This window comes from Mus musculus, chromosome 15, assembly GCF_000001635.26.
Source record: "Mus musculus strain C57BL/6J chromosome 15, GRCm38.p6 C57BL/6J".
NCBI lineage: Eukaryota > Metazoa > Chordata > Mammalia > Rodentia > Muridae > Mus > Mus musculus.
The window spans coordinates 75,061,813-75,084,033 of record NC_000081.6 but is presented as its reverse complement, the minus strand read 5'-3'; the positions used below and the strand labels follow the sequence as shown (position 1 = coordinate 75,084,033).

The following is a 22,221-nucleotide window of genomic DNA, read 5'->3' as shown; positions in this document are numbered from 1 at the left end:
GCTAAGATCAAAAACTCAGGTGACAGAAGATGCTGAAGAAGATGTGGAGAAAGAGGAACACTCCTCCATTGCTGGTGGGATTGCACACTTGTACAAACACTCTGGAAATCATTCTGGAGGTTCCTCAGAAAATTGGACATAATACAACCTGAGGACCCAGCAATGACACTCCTGGGCATATACCCAGAAAATGTTCCAACATGTAAAAGGACACAGGCTCCAATATGTTCATAGTAGCCTTATTTATAATAGCCAGAAGCTGTAAAGAACCCCAGCAGAGGAATGGATACAGAAAATGTGGTACAGTTACACAATGGAGTACTACTCAGCTATTAAAAACAATGAATTTATGAAATTTGTAGGCAAATGGATGGATCTGGAGGATATCATCCTGAGTGAGGTAACCCAATCACAAAAGAACACACGTAATATGCACTCACTAATAAGTGGATATTAGCCAAGAAACACAGAAACTCTGAATATTCAAGATGCAATTCACAAACCACCTGATACTCAAGAAGAAGGAAGACCATGGTGTGGATACTTCTATCTATCTTATAAGTGGGGAACAAAACACCCGGGAAAGAGTTACAGAGACAAAGTGTGGAGTAGACTGAGGAAAGGACCATCTAGAGGCTGACTCACCTGGGGATCCATCCTATTTGCAATGTTAATCCTTTCTTAGCCTGTTGTTTTGATGGCATTGGAAGCCCAAAATGACCAGGGGGAAGTCTGAGCTTCCAGTTCAATGGCATGTTTGTTGTGGCTCCTCATAGGAGCACTACCCCATCTGGAAGCAAAACTTCTAGGCCAACAAAACCTAGAATTGTGAGGATAGGGAGCAAATATTTTCCTAGAGGGTCACTAGGACTGATAGTGAGTGGAACTATTCCCTTCTCCACCTCTTGATCCTACACCCATGGATCCTGGCTGTGGGAGAAACCATACCACATATCATATGCTGATTCAAAGCATCAACTGCCTTCTGAAGAACTCTGCCCCAGCCCTCCATGCTGCTGACACAGAACTGGTGCTGTAAGTGCATCTTCAAAAGGCCATTCCATCTTCCTAACAAACCAACTGAAGCAACTGCTTCAGGATGATGGGGAACATGGTACAACTACTGGATTCCATGATCATGCTATAACTGTTACACTTCTCTGGCATTAAAATTAGTTCCTTGGTCAGAAGCAATACTGTCTGGAATACCACAATGATAGATAAGGCATTCTGTTAGTCCAGGGATGGTGGTTTTGGCAGAAACATTACCTCCATAAAAGGCAAATCCATTAAAGGAATTAAGGTTCTACTCCAGTAAGAACAAAATGTTACCCTTTCCATGGAGGAAGTGGTCAAATGTAGTCAACCTGCCACCATGTTGCTAGCAGGTTACCTCTAGGAATAGTGCCATATCTGGGGCTCAGTGTCGTCTCTGATGTTGGCAGATGTGACATTCAGCAGCAGCTGTAGCCGGGTCAGCCTTGGTGATTGGAAGTCCATGTTGTTGAGTCCAAACATAACTTTGATCTCGGCCACCATGGGCACTTTGTTCATGTGTCCTTTGAGCAATGACAGGGATGGCTGGAGAAAGAGGCTTACTGTCCACAGAATGGGTCATCTTATCCACCTGATTATTGAACTCCTCAGCTGAAGTTACCTTTTTGTGAGTATTTACATGGGACACAAATATTTTCACATCCTTTGATCATTTGGAGAGATCTATCCACATACTTCTTCCCCAGATGTCTTTTCACCAATTTTCCAATGGTGATCTCTGCAAGTCACTGGCCATTCAGCCAACCCATTGGCTGCATCCCATGAGTCAGTGAACAATGGTACATCTGGCCATTTCTTCTTCCAAACAACTTGTAATACCATGAGTACTTCCCAAAGTTCTGCCCACTGTGAAGATTTTCTTCACCTGTATCTTTTAGGGTTGTCCTGGAAAGGGGTTGTAATGCTGCAGGTGTCCACTTCATCTGCATAATGAACAGAGCCATCAGGGAACTAGGTCTTACTTTTCCCTTCTTTGGTCAGCCAATCATACAGAACATCCCATGAGGCTATAGTTACATGCTTTGGAGCAGAGGGCACTGTAACAGTGGTAGAAACCATAGGCATTTGAGCAACTTCTTCGTGGAACTTTCTTGTGCCTTTGGCACCAGTTCAGGCCTGATCATGTACAAGCCACTTCTATTTGGTTATAGACCACTGTTGTGCACATCTCACTTTATGACTTGGAGGGTCTGATAACACCCAGCTCATGATGGGCAATTCAGGTTGCATGGTAACTAGGTGTCTTATTGTCAAACATTCAGTTTTGCCTAAGGCCCAATAGCAAGCCAAGATCAATTTTTCAAAGGGAGAATAGTTGTTTGCAGATAATGTTAGAGCTTTGCTCCAAAATCCCAAAGGTCTCTTCGGTTATTCACCTACAGGGGCCTGCCAGTGGCTCCAAACATGATGTCCATCTGCCACTGACACCTCAAATACCATCCTGTCTGCTGGGTCATATGGTCCTAGTGGTAAAGAAGCTTGCACAGCAACCTGGACCTGTTGGAGCGCCTTCTCCTCTTCCAGGCCCCACACAAAGCTAGCAGCTTTCTGAGTCACTTGGTAAATGCTCTTGAGCAACATACCCAAGTGGGGATTTTGCTGTCTCTAGAATCCAAATAGACCCATGAAATGTTGTGCTTCTTTCTTGGAGGTAGGAGGGGCCAGGTGCAGTAAATTATCTTTCATCTTAGAAAGAACATCTCTGCATGTTCCACATCACCGGACTCCTGAGAATTTCACTGAGGTAGATGGCCCTTGAATTTTGGTTGGATTTATTTCCCATCCTCTGATATGCATATGTGTTACCAATAAGTCCAAAGTGATTGCTACTTCCTGCTCACGTGGTCCAATCAACATAATGTCATCAATATAGTAAGTATACCCATGTGATATTTTGTGGAAGAGACAAATGATCAAGATCCCTTCTAACGACATTATAACACAGGGCTGTAGAGGTACAATATCATTGAGACAAAAGTGTAAATATATACTGCTTCCTTGCCAACTGAAAGTAGATTGCTTCTCGTGGTCCTTAGGGACAAGTTCTGAGAAGAAGGCATTTGCTAGATCAATAGATGTATACCAGGTGCCAGGAGATGTGTTAATTTGCTCAAGTAATGTAGCTACTGATGGTACAGCAGATGAAATTGTAGTTACTACCTTATTTAGTTTTCCATAGCCAACTGCCATTCTCCATAATCCACATGGCTAATGCTCTTGCCTCATAGGACAGTTAAAGGGAGATGTGGTGGGAACATCTTTCAAGTCCTTGATAGTAGTACTAATTTCTGCAATTCCTCCAGGAATACCATACTGGTTTTGATTCACTATTTTCTTTGGTAGAGGCAACTCTGAAGGCATCCATTTAGTCTTTCCAACCATAATAGCCCTCACTCCACAGGTCAGGGAACCAATGTGAGAATTCTGCCAATTTCTAAGTATATCTATTCCACTTATACTTTCTGGAATTTGGGAAATAACCACAGGATGTATTCTATGACCTACTGGACCTACTGTGAGTCAGATATCAGTCAAAACTCCATTAATCACCTGCCTTTTAGTAGCATCTAATTTAACTGCTGGACCACCCTATCCCTCTGTTTTTCTGAGACAGGGTTTCTCTGTGTAGCTCTGGCTGTCCTGAAACTCACTATATACACCAGAATTGCCTTAAACTCACAAAGATCTGCCTGTCTGTGCCACCTGACTGCAGAGATTACAAGTTTTCTGGTTAGAGGTGGAATTATGTTTGTGTGGGTTTGTTGATAGATTACTTTCTTGCTTTTTCATTCCTTCTGTTGGTGTTTTCCATCTATAATCTGTATAGGCTGTATTTGTGGAAAGATATTGTGTAAATTAGGTTTTGCATTGAATATCTTGTTTTTTCCATCAATGGTGATTGAGAGTTTTGCTGGGTATAGTAGACTGGGGTGGCATTTGTGTTCTCTTAGGGTCTGTATAACATCTGTCCAGGATCTTCTGGCTTTCATAGTCTCTGGTAAAAATTATGGTGTATTTCTGATAGGTCTGCATTTATATGTTGCTTGATCTTTTTCCCTTACTGCTTTTAAAATTCTTTCTTTGTTTAGTGCTTTGGTGTTTTGATAATTATGTGATAGGAGGAATCTCTTATCTGGTGGAGTCTATTTGGAGTTCTGTAGGCTTCTTATATGTTCATGAACATCTCTTTTTTTAAGGTTAGGGAAGTTTTCTTCTATGATTCTGTTGAAGATATTTACTGGCCCTTTAAGTTGGTAATCTTCACTCTCTTCTATACCTATTATCCTTAGGTTTAGTCTTCTCTTTGTGCCTGGATTTCCTGGATGTTTTGGGTTAGATTTTTGCTTTTTGTGTTATCTTTCACTGCCATGTCAATGTTTTCTATGGTATCTTCTGCACCTGAGATTCTCTCCTCTATCTCTTATATTCTCTTGGTGATGCTTGCATCTATGGCTCCTGATCTATTTCCTAGGTTTTCTAACTCCGGGGTTGTTTCCCTTTGTGATTCCTTTATTGTTTCTATTTCCATTTTTAGATCCTGGATGGTTTTGTTATTTTTGATTATGTTTTCCTGTAACTCTTTAAGGGATTGTTGTGTTTCCTCTTTAAGGGTGTCTAGCTGCTTAACTGTGTTCTCCTGTATTCCTTTAAGGGAGTTATTTATGTCCTTCTTAAAGTTCTCTATAGGTGTGGATAGCCCTGGGGCTAATTATATTTTATGTTAAATCTGTTCTCCTGTGAGGGGTTGTGAACCAGGAATGAGTCAGCACTCAGGTAATTTCCTGTAAACCTACTTCCCACCTTAATTTGTAAAATAAAGGAGAGCTGATGATTGTGCAGATAAAAGGGAAAGTGGAGTCGAAGGTGAGAGAGAGAAGAATGAGAAAATGGAAGAGGGAGAGGATGCAGAGGAGGAGGAAAAAGGAGAAAAGCAGAGCAGAAGCACATGGCCTGGAGAAACCACAAGTTCTAAGGGGTCTCATAAGCTATGGAAGATGGTAATGTAGCAGTATATCTGCCCAATCTATGCGCACAGCATGTAGTCATATTAACTATGTTGTGTTTTCATTGCTGGGGCATATTTGGGAGGAGATTTACCGCAACACTATATTACCATGAGATGTGATTTTAAATCAGAGTCTTGCTTTTCTGGTGTATTGGGCTATCCAGTGCTTGCTGTGTTGGGAGAACTGGGCTCTGATGAGGCCAAGCAGACTTGGTTTGTGTCATTTATGTTTTTGCCCTTGTCTCTTGCTATCTGGTTATCTCTGGTGTTAGGAGATGATCACGCACTACTTGCCCAACTCCCAACTGGGAATAATTGAACGGTCAATATCCCATCCCGAGGGATTCCGTTATTTGTGGGTGTGAGGGGGACTGCAAACCTGGAAGAAAATGGGAGGAAGGGAAGGAGAAGCAGAGACCAAGAAGGGTGCCTATCAAGGTCTCCATTTATTAGGCTGAGGTGCCTTGTTTTAAAGCATACATCGCGGGGGAATAGGGAGGGGTCGAGGGGGAATTTTACAAAGAACAAAGAAGCGGGCATCTGCTGATATGAGGGCCGAAGTCCGGCTCCAGGCTGCGGGTACTCTGCATCTTATCTCCGGAACATAGATCCTCCTTGACAGCCTTGGGGTGTCAGGCCAGGCTCAGGCATAACTCATGTTCTTGGATGGCATGGGAGTCAGAATGGATGGGGAAGAGGGAACTATAATTCAGCTTTTACAGCCTCAGGTGCCAGGAAGGGAATAGGGAGGAGGGAGTGATAACCAGCTCCTAGCACGAGGCCATTTGGCCTATCAGAGAGATTGTGAAGGGCTCGCTTTCCCACAGGATGGTCTCTAACAGGTCAACCCTCACCCTGACCTCACCCTAACTTGTTTCCTTAGGTGCTCACTTTGACTCATGCGCTCACCACATCCATCTTCAAGGGACTGACAAAGAATTTGCAGGTAATGCAGGTCCCCAACATTGGCTTTTTTTGTTGGTCACTGATAAATTATTCTCTCTTTGTACACATGATTATGTGATCAGATTGTAGTTTTCCTATAGGCCTTTTTCCTTTACTGCCTATAGTCAGGTGACTGCTGTATCACTGGGTGAATTGTCTGCTATCATTCATATTTTAATTTGCCAGCCGCAATGCCAGATACCCACATACATGTCTCCTTCAGCCTAGTAGGATGTCCTCCCTTCACAGGGAGGTCTTGGGAACTTAAACTTTATTTGACCCCTACTAAAAATGGAAGTCTTATTCCAAATTGTGGAGAGCTCTTGGTGCTGCTTCAAGGATATTGGCAAGAATTTGACATTGGGCTAGGACAAGAAATTAGGCTCAAGATGTTGATCATCTTGATACGTCCATGAATACCATGGGACTTTGATTATTGTCTCATTTGTTCTTCACTATCTTTTTTATGCCTTAGAACTGATTGCTGGGCGTGGTGGAGCACGGCTTTAATCCCAGCACTCGGGACACAGAGGCAGGCAGATTTCTGAGTTTGAGGCCAGCCTGGTCTACAAAGTGAGTTCCAGGACAGCCTGGGCTATACAGAGAAACCCAGTCTCAAAAAAACAAACAAAAAAAACAAAAAAACAAAAACAAACAAACAACAACAACAACAAAAAGAACGGATCATATTCTTTGTCTGTACCTAGAAGGATATACAAGTAGATGTTAAAAAAAATGAGCCTGCATCAGCCTCAACACTGGCTGGAGTCATGTTATAGTATTGTCTAATTTTTTTCTTCTTTTTGATCCTCATTCCATCCATTGAGACCCTGTTGACTGACTGAGCTGGCTTGGTCACCATTTCGATTCTCATATTGGTGCAGGTGTCTCTCTTATTTTGGGGTCCATCCCAGGGGCAAAATCATAAAAGATTTTACATAGATGCAGGAAGTGCTACCAGGTGGTTTGGTTCAGGTCCAGTGTTATTGTGGCTAACTATATAAATCAATTCTAACTGACTTCTGCAATGATTGGTTTCTCAAAACACCAAAACTGAATATAACAGAATCTACATTCAAACAGAGCATGAGAAAGCTTCCTAGTAACAGCAAATAAGAAAATTTGTACAATATGTAATGGCACAAGTTTCCAGGCTACAATTTCCAAACTATTTCCAGGTAATAGTTACTTGGCCTTAACAATGTGCCTAGACCTTAGCTGGATGGTTTATTTACTGTGTCAGGGTAACGTGCCTAGCATTCATGTCTCAACTTGTCAATCAGGATATCCATTAACCATGTGCCTGTCTCTCTCTGCCAAGCAGTATGTCAGTTACCCAGGGAGGTCTTAGGAAGTTAACTCGTATTTGACCTCCACTCAAAAAGCCTGCAATTTGCTTCCGTCTTATGACGGTACATAATGCACCATTTATACCACTCAGACCTGTGAAACCCCTAACCATTTCCCTTGTATCACTTATTCTTTCCTTGAGCACCTTTCTTTCTGCTTTTAATTTCAGGCCCATCCACAGATTCCTTTCTCCATCAAGACCAAGGATCTGGTTATACACAAGTGGATGTTCGTGGAAGACTAAAGGGGGCATGGGGTCTCAGGCTTTGGATTCCACTGAATAGATAGCCTTGAAGAATTGGACAGTGCTCAGCTAGATGCTCCTTTGGCCAGGTCTGCTTTTCTGTGCTTTAACCTCTAACCTCTAACCTCTTACGTCTAACCTCGGCCCTAATTCTTCCTCACAGTGTACTCAAGATGGCTTTGGGGTTGCAACTTACTCATCTATTAAATCTACTTTCAACGTGTGTGTGTGTTTGTGTGTATGAGTTGTGTGTGTGTGTGTGTGTGTGTGTGTGTGTGTGTGTGTGTGTGTGTGTTTCCAAAGAGTATAAAATAGGTGGGGGAAAATAATAGTAAGGCTGAGGTATGAATAAAACTCCAAAGAGCCTGATTTTAATACCAGTGCTGGGCTAAGACTTCTAGAGTCTGACCCAGATCATTGTATTTTATCCATATTTAATTAGGCACAGCACACACTTGGAAAAAGTGTTCAGATGATGATCAACTCAGCTCCATGAGTACAGTAAAGCTTAAGACATGTTTATATTGAAGATCTTTACATATAGCTTCATCCATAAGATGGTTTCTTGTTGACTTAGAAGCAATGCTCAAGATAATGATCTAGGAAGAACAACTGGTTTGAGGTGAATGTAATGACTACTGGTGTCAGGGTTGTCCTGGTCCAAAGATTAGATAGTGACTTAGGCTGTTGTAAAATAAAGGATATCTCTGAAAGGATGAATTTTATAACCTAGAAGCAATGGTCAAGGTTTTAAAGGGAACTGGTCTGGGGAAGTTAAAAAATAAATACTTGAAGATGCAGGCTAAGCCTGGCTCATCAGACAGGAAAAGATCACCAGGTAGTGATCTACACTGAACTATATCCAGTCATTATATTTCAGAGGAAGTAAGCCAAAAGCCCCTGCAGGAAACAGCTTCCACCTTTGGTCTAACAGAATCTGACAGGGTAAGCCCTACCCACCATTGATTGCTCATCTCCTGGGCTTCCCCACCACAAGCAAGTGCTCCTTGGAAGTGCCCTGTGCTGATGTGTGGCTTGATGATGCTTCTTCACACGCATAAGGCCCTGGATTCTATCTCCACCAATGGGGGTGTGAAGGGAGATGGTTACATAAAGAAGGCACAGTGCAACCATTGCTCACCAGGCAGAGAACAGAAGTCTAAACCAGCCACAACACAAACTGTGGGTTCAGCAAGAGAATTTGCCTCTGCAGATGAAGCACAGTGCTCTTTATGTCCCTCTCTCTTTCCCCAGTATCAGCCCTTTCGGTAGCCCACCAAATCCAAGAGGTCCCCCACTCTGAGCTGGGTAACATGAACTAGTTAGTATGACAGGCTGAAAGGGCAGAGATGTGAACTGGCAGGAAGGACTCAGTGGACTCAGTGTAACATAGGCAAACAGGAGATCTTGGCTCGGAGAATGAAGGGTTTATTGGACTCAAAAGGGGGACATTGACCGGCACATATGGGAACCCTGCAGGACCCCAGATACTTATGTATGGATGGTGATGGCATAACACCTTGGAATACTGGCTCATGCCTGTGCTGGCCACATCCTCCAGGGCCAGGAATTGCAAGCCACAACAAAATAACATTCCAGGAAGTACAGATCTGAAAGCCTTAGAGAGGAGTGGGGCACCTACCCAGCAAGGGCTATAAAGGCAAAACATGGTATTTCACACACTACTCCCACCTTGGAGCTTCTATAACTCATAATTCATCACTAGAGGACTCCAGGAAAGAGTGGTTGCACATGAGGATAAAAGGACAAGGGTGGGGGTCATTGGGAGGACCATCACAGCAAGGTCTGCAGGAGGACTGAGCTCAGGGTGAACAGTAGCACCTCTGTCCATGGTCCAGGTCCATGGTCCAGTGGGAACTGCTGCATTGCAGAAGTCTTCCTTGCAGCAGTAAATCTTCAGCTTGAGCTTAGGATCCAGGATCAGCTTATTTTCAAGATCAGCAGGGCAGTAAGAAAGGCACTGACGGCTCTTTACTTTCTTTCTGTGAGAGTCTGCAAGATATCTGAGTGACTCACTTCTTTTTTTTTATCAGTTATTTACTTTATTTATTTTTTATTAGATATTTTCTTCATTTACTATTCAAATTCTATCGCAAAACTTTCTTATACCCTGCCCCCACCATGCTTTCCAACACACCCACTCCTGCTTCCTGGCCCTGGTATAACCCTCTACTGGGGCATATAAAGTTTGCAAGACTAAGGGGCCTCTCTTCCCAATAATGGCCCACTAGGCCATCTTCTGCTACATAAGCAACTAGAGACAGGAGCTCAGGGGGTACTGGTTAGTTCCTCCTATAGGGTTAAAGACCGCTTCAGCTCCTTGGGTACTTTCTCTAGCTCCTCCATTGGAGGGCATGTGTTCCATCCAATAGATGACTCTGAGCCTCCACTTCTGTATTTGCCAGGCACTGGCATAGCCTCACTAGAGTACGCTATATCAGGGTCCTGTCGGCAAAATCTTGCTGGCATATGCAATTGTGTGACTCACTTCTTATGCAGGAACAAAAGAGCATCCCAGTATCTAGGCCACATGCCACCAGGTCTGGATGACCCAGACTTGTCTCTAAGGCATGTTGAAGCCAGACATAGTAGCTCAGATTTGTCATCCCAGAACTTGGAAGACTGAGGCAGGAGAATTTTTATGAGTTCAATTCCAAACTGCTCTTCTAAGATATACTGGGGCTAGAGTGAGAACCTGTCTCAAATAACAAATGAATCAAAATCAAAACCATGGGCTGGTAAGGAGGCTTGATGTTTAAAGGGCTTGTGTGCACAAGGATGAGCCCCCAGTTCCCATCAGTAGAGTCCATCAAAACATGGCCAGGCATGGTGGCTTACTTGTATCACTATGCTCAGGACACAAAGATGAAGATCCCCAAGTAAACTCACAGGCTAGAGCAGCTTAACATGCAACCCTCGTGTTCAGTGTGAGACTCTTCCCCAGTAAATAAAATATCATCACAGAAGTTACCCATCAACTCCTGGGTCCCAAACACTTGTACCTCTCCTGTACATGCATCCACACATGTGTCCACAGGTGCCCTTACATACAATGTGCTGGGGAAGCAGCTCAGTCAGTGAAGTGCTGGCCACATGGAAGCCTAAGGACCCAAGTTCAATCCGCAGCAACCACGTAAAGAGCCAGCCAAGCATGGGAGTGCTGGTTATGATCTCTATGCTGGGGCAGGGAATCAGGAGGTCCTGGAACTCTCTGCTACCTCCCTCCTGTCCACCCCTAGCATTCTTGACAAATTCTAGGTCCCAGTGAAAGATATTGTCTCTAAAAACATTATGGTTCAGACTGGAGACACAGCTCAGCAGTTAAAAGCGCTTGTTGTTCCTACAGAAGCCCAGGGTTTTGTCCCCAGACCCCACTGGGTGGTTTGCACCCATCCCTAATTCCAGTTACAGGAGAACCAAAACTCATTTGCTTAAAACAAGTAGACAGTGCCTGGTAAATGATACTTAAGGGTGTCCTCCTAGCTTTGCATACATTACATTACATAATTCATACATGTGGACCCATATTTATAGACACACACAGACACAAAGACACAGCACATGTAAGATCACACAGTGCACAGCAAGAAGGGCAATCAGCCTCTTAGACTCTTGCAGTTCCCCAGGCAGTTATAGCTAGGAGACCTGCTCCAGGAGGCAGGCAGGCTGTGGTCAGGAACAGGAAACTGGATAGCAGGGCGGGGTTGCTCCTGTCTTGTCTAGCTGGAGGATATGCCTGGAAACCGGCACTGCGATGGATCTGATATGTCCTAAGTTCTTGTTTTATCAACATTCCTAAGTCATTCCTTCAGCCTAAGCTCCAGATTCCTTCATTATATGCAAAGGCTCATTAGATGCTTCCAGCTCTCCTGGTCTGTCAGTGAGCCAGTGAGACCCTAGACATAAAGTACAGGCAGGAGCATCACATGACTGCACTGGTGACAGAGCAGGATGATGAACACCATGCATGCCAATGGGCAGCCCTGCTTTATGATCCACATCTCAGCACATCCCTGGACCCCGACAGCCACCACTTTGCAGGAGTCCCACTCCAGCCCCAGCAGCGCTCTACTTGGAGGGAGGAGAACCATGGTCCATAACAAGTGCCCAGACATGATATTTTCTCCACCCTCAGCCCTCTCTATATAGGCCACAAAGAACTTACCCACAATAATTTCTGCCTCCTGAGTAACACAGAATCCATCAGGGAAGGGGCAGGTTGTGGTATTGCAGGAAGACTCTGGTGGGTCAGCTGGGCAATGGTAGCACTCCAGCCCCTGAGCTGAGAGAGAAGCCAATGCATGAGGGATAGAGCATGCCATTCCTAGCCCAGACCCCTCCTCTAGAGTGTGTTTACTTAAGTCACCTCCATCAAAAGTATAAGTGAACCAAGAGTCACCATTGTTCAATTATGCTCGGTACTGCTGTCTCAGCTACCCAGGCCCACAAGAGGGGCCTGCACCCAAAGGGGTATTAGAGAGGCAGTCACCATATTGGGAACACATAGACACCAAATGTCTGCTGAAGCTGTGAGTGGGTGTATAAGTAGGTAGTGGGGCCACAAGATGGGGAGGACTTTTCTGACCTGCCCAACCCTACACCTGCAGAGCTGAGCCCTGGGTACTGGAGCATGACAGAGCACTGAACTTTCCAGAGTCCAGCTCAAACTGAGGCTCACCGTGAGACCTCCTGTAACTCAGATGTAACTAGAAGTCTAGGGGTGTCTGAGATCTCAGACCTCTTAGAGTAGAAAAGTTCTAGCATTGGGGCCTCATGTGGCATGGGCTGGGCATAAGAAAAAGTCAAATGCCAAGAGTTAAGGATTCCAAACAACTTGACTTGGCAGCCGGGTCAAGAAAAGTAGCCTCTGCCAGTTTGCATGCACACAGGCCAGTGTCCTGACTGGGAGGCCAGGGCAGCAGGGTAGAGTCTCAAAACAGGCTGCTCTGGTAGCCATGGTTTGTAGCACAGGTAGTGAGGTCCACGAGGTAGTGAGGTCTCAGTCCTTCTGGTTTGTGGTGGTGGTTGCAAGGCTGTCACTTGCAGGTTTACAGACCCAGTAAAGCACCCCAGGGCAGGGAACTTCACCCAGGAAGCCAATCCCCAATCCCCTGACCCCAGCACACCTTGTGCACCGGGCACACAGTGGAGGTGCAGGTGTACCCACAACCCTGAGGCCCTTTTCCATCTCTACTGTACCCTCCTGCCTCTCTCTCATCTTCCATCTCACCTCTTTCTGCACACAGTAGGGCCACAAGAAGGATGAGCACACAGGACCTTGTAGCGTGAGAACTGTCCATCCTTGGAGAAAGGGTACACAGATGAAACCTTGGAAGTCGGAGCCAGTTAATAAATCGCCAATCACATCCCTGGGCTCTCACAGAGCTCAGGCATCCAATCCTCCCTCCCTCCAACCCTCTACACAGCTTTCCCTGAGGAATACATGTCTGCCTACTTCTCTCATCCACCACCCACCCAGCTTTTCCTTCTTAATCCCACTCCCACCACAGCCCTATCCTGAGGGCTCTTCCCTTTGTCACCTAGCAGCTCCCTCCTCACACCAGTCCTTACTTCCTCTCAGACCAGGTTGCAGGCACAGTGGTAAGGTCTGTCAGAAGTGGACTGAAATAAATACTTTCTTTTAGCTCCTCCTATCTGGCATCCTAAGGTGGGGAGGGGGGTCAGTTCTTACTTCCTTCAGGCCAACATATTTATTGTGTAAGACTTAGCTAGATTTGTATAGCAGCTGGGGAGGGATGACCCTGCAGTTGGAAATGGACCATGGTACTGGAGGACTAACGAGGGCACAGGGGCAGGCAAGGCAGCAAAGAGAAGGAAGCCAGAGCCTCAGAGACCATCAGGCAAATTCTCGTGATGGAAGCCATAGGGCTGAACATAGAGTCTCGGTCTTTGTGTCATCTCTGGTTGGATCCGCATGTACATCCAACTCTGGTGTCAATGTTCTGGTTTATGCAGGATGATCGATCGAAGAAAGAGAGACTCTGTAGGGTGAAGTCAGAATTCTCAAGGAACAGTGCAGCATCAACCTTTCCAGGACTGAAAATCAAACCCAAAGACTGCTTCAAATCCTCGGGGTCAACCCTCCGGAATTCATGCAATCCACAATGGTTCTGTTTAAATTGTTACTCTCCTGAGCCTCTCCCCTAGCACCATTAAAAATGCCCTGCCTTGTTACCCTATAATCTATTACGCAAGCAGACCATGTTCGCCACAAACATCACATAACCCAGCACAGTGGTAGGAGGAAGAGAGCAAAGAAGAAACAGTGTCTGTCTAATTTCTTCATGTGTAGCCCTAGATATTGGCTCATGCATGAACAAGTGTATGTGAAGCAAAGAGCAGCAGACAGCAAGCCTCTGCAAACAAACATAGGGCATCTATGACAATCCCTCCCAATTTTAACATTCAGTGAGTTTATGGAGCAGTTTTCCAGAGGATGGGTGAGGACACTTACAAGCTATGCATAATTTCTGTGCAGCTAAGTCACCACCAAGTCTCAACCCATCATGGAATCAGTGTCAAGCCCCTCCTTCAGTTAATCTTCTGTTTCCTCTATATTCTAGCATATTGTGAGACCACTTGTGGTTGGAGAAGGCAGGAGGGTTAATGGCTGGAGCCCCAGGTGACAGTCCTCCCTTCTGAGTATAGAGAGTTCTGCCCATTATCACAGACCTGTTGCTGTTTTGCTCTTCTGACTACATTGCCAGGGTTCCTGGGTCAACATTATCCCTACTCCAGGATGTCAATTGGCCCATCATCTTTTTGGAGGAAAAGGCCATATAACCACAGGGCAGAGCACTGTTTCTCTAAAAGGCTTAAACTAGGGGTTCTCAAGAGTTCTCCAGTTTCTGCCCAGCACCACTATTGGGGAGCTAGCTTCCCTTAGAGGTGGACTCCTGCCCAAATTACTGACAGACCACTTAAATTAACCGTTAAGGAAGAGGGATACAGTGTACTTGTATAATCTTAAGAGTTAGAGATACCAGATGTTGCCAGGCTTGTGCTAGAGAGGCCAGGCCATCTGCAGAGAGGGCTTTATGCAAGACTAGAACACACCTAGCCCTCTCTCCTGTCTTCCAAGTTAGCCAGAAGCCTGACTACTGTCACACAGAATAGGTGCAACCTTAGCCAAGCCTATTCCCCTTCTCAGAGAATGAATGACCTCTGTTAAGAATATAAGGTCACTTCAAAGAAGATCTAATTCCAGTTCTGCACACACTATACCACAAAATAGAAGTAGAAGGTAATCTACCCAACTCATTCTATGAAGCCACAATTACTCTGATACCTAAACCACAGAAAGATCCAACAAAATAGAGAACTTCAGACCAGTTTCCCTTATGAATATTGATGCAAAAATACTCAATAAAATTCTCGCTAACCGAATCCAAGAACACATTAAAACAATCATCCATCCTGACCAAGTAGGTTTTATTCCAGGGATGCAGGGATGGTTTAATATACGGAAATCCATCAACGTAACCCATTATATAAACAAAATCAAAGACAAAAACCACATGATCATCTCCTTAGATGCAGAGAAAACATTCGACAAAATCCAACACCCATTCATGATAAAAGTCTTGGAAAGATCAGGAATTCAAGATCCATACCTAAACATGATAAAAGAAATCTACAGCAAACCAGTAGCCAACATCAAAGTAAATGGTGAGAAGTTGGAAGCAATCCTACTAGAATCAGGGACTAGACAGGTTGCCCACTTTCTCCCTACCTATTAAAAATTGTACTTGAAGTCCTAGCCAGAGCAATTCAACAATAAAAGGAGATCAAGGAGATACAAATTGGAAAGGAAGAAGTCAAAATATCACTTTTTGCAGATGATATGATAGTATATATAAGTGACCCTAAAAATTCCACCAGAGAACTCCTAAACCTGATAAACAGCCTCAGTGAAGTAGCTGGATATAAAATTAACTCAAACAAGTCAATGGCCTTTCTCTACACAAAGAATAAACAGGCTGAGAAAGAAATGAGGGAAACAACACCCTTCTCAATAGTAACAAATAATATAAAATACCTTGGCGTGACTCTAACTAAGGAAGCAAAAGATCTGTATGATAAGAAATTCAAGTCTCTAAAGAAAGAAATTAAAGAAGATCTCAGAAGATGGAAAGATCTCCAATGCTCATGGATTGGCAGGATCAACATTGTAAAAATGGCTATCTTGCCAAAAGCAATCTACAGATTCAATGCAATCCCCATCAAAATCCAACTCAATTCTTCAACGAAGTAGAAAAAGCAATCTGCAAATTCATCTGGAATAACAAAAAACCTAGGATAGCAAAAACTCTTCTCAAGGATAAAAGAACCTCTGGTGGAATCACCGTGCCTGACCTAAAGCTGTACTACAGAGCAATTGTGATAAAAACTGCATGGTACTGGTATAGCGACAGACAAGTAGACCAATGGAATAGAATTGAAGACCCAGAAATGAACCCACACACCTATGGTCACTTGATCTTTGACAAGGGAGCTAAAACCATCCAGTGGAAAAAAGACAGCATTTTCAACAAATGGTGCTGGCACAACTGGTGGTTATCATGTAGAAGAATGCAAATTGATCCATTCCTATCTCCTTGTAGTAAGGTCAAATCTAAGTGGATCAAGGAACTCCACATAAAACCAGAGACACTGAAACCTATAGAGGAGAAAGTGGGGAATAGCCTCGAAGATATGGGCACAGGGGAAAAATTCCTGAATAGAACAGCAATGGCTTGTGCTGTAAGATCAAGAATTGACAAATGGGACCTCATAAAACAGCAAAGCTTCTGTAAGGCAAAAGACACCATCAATAAGACAAAAAGGCCACCAACAGATTGGGAAAGGATCTTTACCTATCCTAAATCAGATAAGGGACTAATATCCTATATATATAAAGAACTCAAGAAGGTGGACTCCAGAAAATCAAATAACCCCATTAAAAAATGGGACTCAGAGCTAAACAAAGAATTCTCACCTGAGGAATACCGAATGGCAGAGAAGCACCTGAAAAAATGTTCAGCATCATTAATCATCAGGGAAATGCAAATCAAAACAACCCTGAGATTCCATCTCACACCAGTCAGAATGGCTAAGATCAAAAATTCAGGTGACAGCAGAAGCTGGCGAGGATGTGGAGAAAGAGGAACAGTCCTCCATTGTTAGTGGGATTGCAAGCTTGTATAACCACTCTGGAAATCAGTCTGGCGGTTCCTCAGAAAATTGGACATAGTACTACCGGAGGATCCAGCAATACCTCTCCTGGGCATATATCCAAAAGATGTTCCAACTGGTAAAAAGGACACATGCTCCACTATGTTCATAGCAGCCTTACTTATAATAGCCAGAAGCTGGAAAGAACCCAGATGCCCCTCAACAGAGGAATGGATACAAAAAATGTGGTACATATACACAATGGAGTACTACTCAGCTATTAAAAAGAATGAATTTATGAAATTCCTAGGCAAATGGTTGGACCTGGAGGGCATCATCCTGAGTGAGGTTACCCAATCACAAAAGAACTCAAATTATATGTACTCACTGATAAGTGGATATTATCCCAGAAAGTTAGAATACCCAAGATACAAGATACAATTTGGGAAACACATGAAACTGAAGAAGAACGAAGACCAAAGTGTGGACACTTTCCCCTTCTTAGAATTGGGAACAAAACACCCATGGAAGGAGTTACAGAGACAAAGTTTGGAGCTGTGACAAAAGGATCAACCATCTAGAGACTGCCATATCCAGGGATCCATCCCATAATCAGCCTCCAAATGCAGACACCATTGCATACACTAGCAAGATTTTGCTGAAAGGACCCTGATATAGCTGTCTCTTGTGAGACTATGCTGGGACCTAGCAAACACATAAGTGGATGCTCACAGACAGCTATTGGATGGATCACAGGGCAACCAATGGAGGAGCTAGAGAAAGTACCCAAGGAGCCAAAGGGATCTGCAACCCTATAGGTGGAACAACATTATGAACTAACCAGTACCCCGGAGCTCTTGTCTCTAGCTGCATATGTATCAAAAGATGGCCTAGCCGGCCATCAGTGGAAAGAGAGGCCCATTGGTCATGCAAACTTTATATGCCTCAGTACAGGGGAACGCCAGGGCCAAAAAGTGGGAGAAAGTGGGTAGGGAGTGTGGGGGTGGGGTATGGGGGACTTTTTGGATAGCATTGGAAATGTAAATGAGGAAAATACCTAATAAAAAATTAAACAATTAAAAAACAAAGAATATAAGGTCACATATTCCTCCCTCACCCCCTTGAGTCATACAGCAAAGGTTTCATGTTAACCAAGTGTACTTCCTCCCAATGCCACTTGCCCCTCTTCCATGGGCTGTGGTCTCAGGATGCAGAGCAGCTGGGAGCAGGGTGTTGCAGGGATGGTGGGTATAAATAATTCAGAAGACTCTTTAAAAAGGACATCCCCATTATTGAAGTAGAAGGGCCAGATTATATAGCTTGAGTCAGGGCCTGGGGAGGAAAGGGATAGTTTAGGAGGTGCCACATTGTGTCAGGAGGCTTCCATGTGTATCAGGCAGGTTATCAGACTGCCAATCACATGATTTCTAAGAAGACAGTTCTCTGGTGGGGAAACAGAAACCTAACTGGCTTTATCATGACTTGGCTTTTGTCTCTGTGGAGTTGAGTAGGTCCAAGCCTGATTTGGGTCGTGAACATTCCCAATCTTGCAGTGCTCTAGGAGAGCTGTCCAGAGGTATGGGCCTTGTTAGCACTTCTTCTAGGCCCCACCCCCAGATACCTTACAACTGCCTGTTATGCTTGATTCACTATTAGGGGCTGCTTGCCCCCTTCTCATTCTCTTTCTTGTTCTCTTCCTCTCTTCCTCCTCTGACCCTTCTCACCCCATTCTACTCCCCCCTCTCCATGTGCTCATAGCTGACCTATACTCCTCTCTTCTCATCTCTTCTCGTCTTTTCTCTTCTCTTCTCTTCTCTTCTCTTCTCTTCTCTTCTCTTCTCCCTCCCTCTCTCCCTCCCCCTCTCTCTTCCTCTTCCTCTCTCTCTCTCTCTCTCTCTCTCTCTCTCTCTCTCTCTCTCTCTCTCTCTCTTTCTCTGTCTCTACACCCTCAATCCACCTCCCCACGCCCTAAATAAACTTTATTCTGTAGTATACAGTCCTGTGGATGGTACCTCAGGGGAAGGGATGCCTCAGCATGGGCCTGCAGAGAGGCAGACCCTTCCTCCACACCATACCAAGCTTCCACCAAACATATCCCTGGTTTTCTGTTTCTTTATATAAAACATAACAGTCACTACCCAGTTCTCATATGTACCCAAGAAAAATCAAACTTGTTTCAAATTTGGCTCCAAATTGTGGTAGTGATCTTCTTCTCCCCAAGTTACCTGACAGTGTGTATCAGTCTGAGGTTCAGCAGCCACGGGGAAGCATCTTCGCAGGAGCCTTTTATGTGAATAATGTGTTGGTGCTTGGTGCTGGGTCCTGGCCAGTCACAAGCACTAGATCCTTCCCTTCACAGCCTCATGGCCATTTTCATATACTCTTTATCTTGTTATTTATGTGAGTTAGAGCTTTACAAATGTCAGTCCATTTTAGTTCTGAAAACACTTGCTCTGTATCTCTATCTACCTGTGTGATCAGGCAAGACAGTGCTGAGGTCCCTCCATCTTATACCTTCAGTAAGGCCATTTTCAGGTTTAACGAGAATCTAAACTCCTTAATGGAGAATAGATTGAAGACTACCTTACTTCTAGGAACCAGAGGTCAGGGTGTGCTTGGTCACTTATCCTAGCCTTTAGTAAAACTGCTGGTTTGTGTGAAACAACCTCCTCAACCCCTCTTACCCTCACCACGACCTCCCCACTGGCTAATGGAGCTTGGTATCTTCTGTTAAAATCTCTTGCTTCAAAATGCTTACTTCTTCTATTCCTCTTGCCTGAGATGCCAGGATGTGATTTTAGACTTTAAAAACTCTATATTCTAGACACTGTCACAGGTAGATACCCAACACTTGGGTGTGGTCCCAGATGTCTGGAATAAACACCTTCAATTTGGCTTTATACTCAGTGGGAATGTGTGACTGGCCATGTCTGGTGAGCTTCCAGTAATACCTGATATAGAGATCTTTAAAACTATAGAATCTTTGGACCTCTTGACACAAAAATTCAGCTCTCACCTCAAAGAGGATAAAAGAGAGTTCATTTGAAGCCAAATATGAATGAGGCTAGTCTGGGGAAAGCCTTAGATTAAATTTGATAAGTTATTTCTCTGACAGTGAAATGAGCAAATTTATGACAGATACTGCAAAACATTATATGTAAATGTGTGTGTGTATATGTGTGTGTGTGTGTGTGTGTGTGTGTGTGTGTGTGTGTGTGTGCTGGTTTATTGGAAAGGTACTCTCAGGCAGGTTCACTGGCCCCAAGAACCAAGGCCAGAGAAATTGCTGAGGGGAGGAAGAGAGAGAGAAAGAGAAAGAGAAATTTGAAACAAGAGGATAGTGAGATCATGAGCAAGAAGAAGAGTAGGAGAGAGAGGAGGGGGGAGAGAGACCCATCTGCATTATATAGAGAAGAGCCTTGGTGAAGGGCAACCCAGCCTCTGGGCTGGACAGTTCAGGGTTGGGGACAGGGTATGCCAGGTATGGGCTGAGGGATGCTAGGAGAACCAAGAGGCCAGGTCTACTTTGGCTTGTAAAATATGCACATCAGTCCCTAGTATCCACAGTCTGAAACCAAACAAGCCCAAGTTCCATGTATCAATATACATGGAATTTTTATAATAACAATTTTAAAAAAGTCCTCAATTGAGGTACTTTTCAAGCACACTAGTGAAAACATCAGGTAAAGGGGTTACAGCGAATTCAGGACACCTCTGCTATAGGCTCCAGGTGGCATCTGATGACTCATGGGCTTCTGGTTGGAGGAAGCTAGGGTTTTATTAATGCATTCCTAAAGATTATGTTAGTCACAGGATGTTACATCAGAAAAGAAGTGGCCAAGAAATGGCCATTTAGCTTGGTAAAGAAACCCTAAGATAAATTACAATAATCCTGAACCTGCAACATTGTAACTACTACACAGTCTCAGACGTGCTGTTCTATTACCAGCTTTGGAGATGATGCAGTGCACGGTGAGGCTCCTTTGCTGCAACTTTCCTTTGAAGTCCCCACCTCCATTTCCTGGTAAACATCTGGATTGCCACTACTTAAGGCCCAGTGCAAAGAATATAATACCCCTGGCCTTGGGAAGAGACAGGACATTCTAGGTGCTCCAAATAGAACATTTATATCAATGTCCTCCCTTCTGCCTTTAAAGAGAGTTAGTTAAGTTGGGTCTGTCAATCACCTGGCCAAGAGACAGCCCCCTTGGGAAGGCAAATTCACCTAAAGTCAGGCTACAATGGGACATGGTTCTGTTATAAAAAGCAACAGAGTGCTGAGTGATCAGAACTTGGCATTCACCTTAGACTATGTGAAAGAAGCCAGGACCAGAAGGTGTGCACTGCTGGGCACTGTTTACACAAAGTATCCAGAATAGATGAATTTGTAAAGATGGAGGGAAGACTGTCAGGGGTTGGGGGAGGGGTCGAGGGTGTCTGCATAATAGGCATGAAATTGTCTGTGGAGGGATGGTGACACTACCTGTGGAGGGACAGAAAGGCAGGCTTACAGAGAGCACAGACGCGCTGGGCTTTTTACCTGGGCACAGGGATTATGGCCATGCGTCCTCCTGTTTGAACAGTAAGTGCTCTTCCTCAGGAGCCACTTCCCCAGCCCAGGCTGGGCTCACACTCATGTTCTTCCTGCTCGCCTGTCCCCAGCGCTGGGACTGCAGGTCAGCACAACCACAGCCGCTTAAGGCTTTTTTCCTAAGTCCGGGGTCTCTGTTATTGCTTGGATTCTGATGTAAGACACCATCACCAAGTCTAGGTCCATGGAGTTCTCCTGTTTTGTAACAACTGTAGTTTTGTAACTGAATGCAGTGGTTTTGCCCCAAAGAAACTGCTCATATATGCCTGGAAAAAGAGGAAATGAGAGTCCTGGAGCTCATCTTTCTAAACAAAGCTGGAGGGTAAGGGAGAGACTTAGACTTTGGAGGCTGAGCTCTATGTCAGGGCAGAAGGGGCCCAGCCTAAATCCCAAATTCAACTGCAGAGAGGAGCGCCCCTAGAGGCCGAATGTATCATGACAACCAGCGAGTTTAAGGTCTGGATGAGTGAAGACAGGAGCTTTGGGCTGGTTCTAAGTGGCTTTCTTTGAAGGGCATTATCTGAAACAAAGAAGCACAAAAACTGAAAATTAAACAACTTTCCTCCTTAAAAGCGGAAGAATTTGTCATTGAGTGACTGCTTAGCTCTTGAGATGAAGCTATGGATCTATTTGATGATTTTAATTATTTTATTTTACTAATTTTTTGGTGTGTTGTGTGAGGTAAGGATCACTCCATTCACAGTACTCAGCTATTCCAGAGTCAGCTGTGGAAACACTATTATTGTCGACACGGACAGACATGGCCCTACTGTTAATAATCACCCAGCATGTACATGGGTTTGTGTGGGCTTCTCGACTCTACTCATACCTGTC

At 44.3% G+C, this 22,221-nt stretch overlaps 1 pseudogene; it reads right to left on the bottom strand.

Moving 5' to 3' along the window:
* Positions 1–9,013: 9,013 nt before the first annotated feature.
* On the bottom strand, positions 9,014–21,907 carry Gm5960 (annotated as a pseudogene).
* Between the last annotated feature and the right edge of the window lie 314 nt (positions 21,908–22,221).